General features: G+C 40.3%; 1 pseudogene; it reads right to left on the bottom strand.

Moving 5' to 3' along the window:
• Positions 1-270: 270 nt before the first annotated feature.
• Positions 271-3,920, bottom strand: part of LOC102810751 — a 31,994-nt pseudogene continuing 28,344 nt past the window's right edge.

Below are 3,920 nucleotides of genomic sequence, written 5' to 3' on the forward strand. Positions count from 1 at the left end.
AAATGGTGCTAGAGATCTCATGATAGAATTTTGCAAAACCAATGACTTCTTCATTGAAAATACCCCCCCTTTTTTTGGCAGTAAAAATAGTACTTTATTCCACCCTCTCCCTCCCTCCCTCTGTAATCCCCAGTACACTTTCCCCTTCTCATTCCCACAGCAATGTCATAATCAGAAAAAAATAAGTTTTGGGGGTCAGGACTTAGGGGAGGGGGCACAGGTAAAAACAGTCAAATCACAATAGAAAATTTTCAAAATAGACTATTCCACTTAGTCATTGTCTTCACCCTCATCTTCAGGTTCCTGTTTTCGCTTCTAACTCTTTTCTTCTTCACCAAGATCTTCATCACTGTAACCTTCTGCATCCCCCTCCTCCTCTCCACTCATAGCCTCTCTTCACTTTTTTCCTCCTCATCATCCTCATCCTCTACTATCTGAGCATCTTCCTCCTATTTTTCCTCCTCCTCCACATCATTATCCAGCCTCCATGTAGCCCTTGGAATTCGAGTCAGGAGCCTGCTTGTCATCCTGGTCGTAGCCATCGAGATATGAGAGTTGCAGGAGGAGCTTAAACATGTTTTCTCGGTAATCATTCAGGTTGGTTATCTCACAATTGAAAAAGTCCAAGCTCTTGAGATTTTCTAACTTTTTCAGTGGCTCTATTGTGCTGAGGTCTTTAATTTAGTTGCCACTTAAATTTAGATGCGTGAGGTTTGGACACTTTTCTGCCAATACTTCCAGGCCCCCTGAGATACTGATATCGCTTAGTTCAAGCTTCTTAAGTGTGTTTAAGTTTGGTAGGTTTGCGACTAAGATGAGGCCTATGTTGATCATACTTAAGAACGCCAGTTCTTCAAATTCATCTGTGAGGCCTACGATTTTGTCTTCATTCGACCTACAGTTGTCCAGGACAAGCTCTTTCTCCTGATCATCACAGAGACTGGATCTGCAGCCCAGGGAAGGGACCAATGGGCAGGCTGTGCAGCTGGCCAGGGAGGCTCAGCCATTTGGTTGTAGTGCAGAGATGGACCCCTTTAGATTTCAGGGCTGCTGAGGAGCACGGTAGCTTCTCCGTGGCTGAGTGAGGAGGTCACAAATACCTTTTTTAAACAACATAAGAGATGACTATTCACATGGACCTCACCAGATGATACATAGAAATCAAATTGACTACATCTGTGGAAACAGATGGTGGAAAACCATCATCAGTCAAAACAAGGTCAGGGACATACTGTTTAACAGACCATCAATTGCTCACATGCAAGTTAAGGAGAGCCAAAATATGATTGTGAATATATTCAAAATAATCATCTGAAGAAGAGATTTGATGCATTAGACACTAAAGACTGAAGACCAGAAAAAAATATGGAATGACATCAAGAACATTATACAGGAAGAAAGCCAAAGGTCATTAAGAAGACAAGAAAGATGGGAATGACCAAAATGGATGTCAAAAGAGGCTCTGAAGCTTGTGCTCCAGCATAGAGATGTTAAATCAACTGGAAGAAAGAAGGAGGTAAAAGAGCTGAATAAAAAATTTCAAAGGGCAGCTTGAGAAGACAAAGTTAAATATTATAATGAAATGTGCGAAGACCTGGAATTAGAAAACCTAAAGGAAAGAACAAACAGCATTTCTCAAGCTGAGGGCACTTGAAAAAATTCAAACCTCGACTTGCAATATTTAAGGATTCTATGGACAAAATATTGAATGATGCAGAAAGCATCAAAAGAAGATGGAAGGAATATACAGAGTCACTGTACCAAAAGGAAATGGTTGATGTTCAACCATTTCAAGATCAAGATGTTCAACCATGATCAAGAGCCAATGATCCTGAAGGAAGAAATCCAAGGTTCATTGAAGGCATTGGCAAAGAACAAGGCTCCAGGAATTGATGGAATACAAATGGAAATATTTCAACAAACTAATAAAGCACTGGAGGGACTCACTCATCTATGCCTAGAAATTTGGAAGACAGCTCCCTGGCTAACGGATTGAAATCCATATCTGTGCCCATTCCAAAGAGAATTGACCCAAAGGAATGTGGAAGTCATCGGGCAATATCATTAATATCACTTGCAAGTAAATTTTTGCTAAACATAATTTTTAAATGGCTGCAACAGTACATTGACAAAGAATTACCAGACATTCAAGCCGATTGAGAAGAGAACATGTAATGAGGGATATCATTGTTGATGTCAGATGGAGCTTGGCTGAAAGCAGAGAATACCAGAAGAATATTTACCTGTGCTTTATTGACTACTCAAAGGCTTTCAAGTGTGTGGATCAGGACAAGCTATGGACAACATTGTGGAGAATGAGTATTCCTGAAAAATCAGGAAAGGTGTGTGTCAGGGTTGTATTCTTTCACCATACTTTTCAATCTGTATGCCGAGCAAATAATCTGAGAAGCTGGATTGTATGAAGAAGTAGGTGACATCACAATTGGAGGAAGACTCATTAACAACCTGCGATATGCAGACGATACAACCTTGCTTGCTGAAAACGAAGAGGATTTAAAATACTTACTGATAAAGATCAAAGAACCCAGCCTTCTGTATGAGTTGCACCTCAATGTAAGGAAAACAAAAATCCTCTCCACTGGACCAATAAAAAACATCCATATAAAAGGAGAAAAGATTGAAACTTTAAAGTCTTCATTTTGTTCAAATCAACCATCAACACTCATGGAAGCAGTTGTCAAGAAATTAAATGACATATTGCATTAGGCAAATCTGTTGCACAAGACCTTTTAAAAGTGTTCAAGAGCAAAGATGCGAGTTTACGGCCTAAGGTGCACCTGACCCAAGCCATGGTATTTTCAATAACCTCATATGCATGCGAAAGTTGGACAGTGAATAAAGAAGACTGTAGACTAATTGACGTATTTGAGTTATTGTGTTGGAGAAGAATATTAAAAGTACCATGGACTGCCAAAGAACAAACAGATGTATGTTGCAAGAAGCACACCCAGAATGCTCCTTGGAAGCCAGGATGGCCAGACTTCATCTCTCATACTTTGGATTTATTATCAGGAAGGACCAGTCCTTGGAGAAGGCCATCATTCTTGGTAATGTGGAAGGCTGGAGAAAAAGAGAAAGATCCCCAGTGAGATGGGATTGGCATAGTGTCAACAGCAATGAACTCAAGTGTAGCAATGATTGTGAGGTTGGTACAGGTCTGGACAGTATTTTGTTCTGTTGTGCAAAGGGTTGCTATGAGACTAGATGGCACCAAACAACAAAATGTGTCAAGAAGCTTTATGGGTATGGTTATTTCTATTGTATCTGTACTAGATGCTTTGCTTTTCTTGTATCAACCCTATGAAGCAGGTATTATTAGTCCCAATTTACAGGTGAGAAACCTGAATCCCAGAGAGAAAATGGCCTTCTTTTGTCTGTCTTGCTGTTGAAATGTAACCTATGAAGCAAAATTGAACTTGAAAATGGCGTTATGTTCAATGGTCCACTGGGAATAGAAAGACTGGTGAAGTTGGAAGAGATGCCACCAGCTTTGGAGATAGAAACTCAAATCCTGTTTGCACTAGCTTCATACTTTGGGGAAATTGAGAGCCTGGAGTTCCTCATGAGTAAAATGGTGAAAGTTATGCACACTTCAATTAGCCCAGAATGAGATAAGATGAGTAGACATGTAACAGGTGCTCAATACGCACTTGTTCCTCCTTTAAGCCATATCTCATTCATGTTCTTGTAACATTTTGCCTGGTGCCTCTCTTGATCCACTTAACAGACAGACTGTTGTTGAAGTTATTTAGGTCCATGGGCTAGAACCTTTCTGAAGTCAAGGACTTCACCTCTCTGACTTTTACACAGCATGTTGTTGCTGTTGTTGTTAGGTGCCACCGAGTCAGCTCCAACTCATAGTGACCTTATGCAAATAACATGAAACACTGCCCAGTACT

The sequence above is a fragment of the Chrysochloris asiatica genome, unplaced genomic scaffold (assembly GCF_000296735.1).
Source record: "Chrysochloris asiatica unplaced genomic scaffold, ChrAsi1.0 scaffold00090, whole genome shotgun sequence".
Classification (NCBI taxonomy): Eukaryota; Metazoa; Chordata; class Mammalia; order Afrosoricida; family Chrysochloridae; genus Chrysochloris; species Chrysochloris asiatica.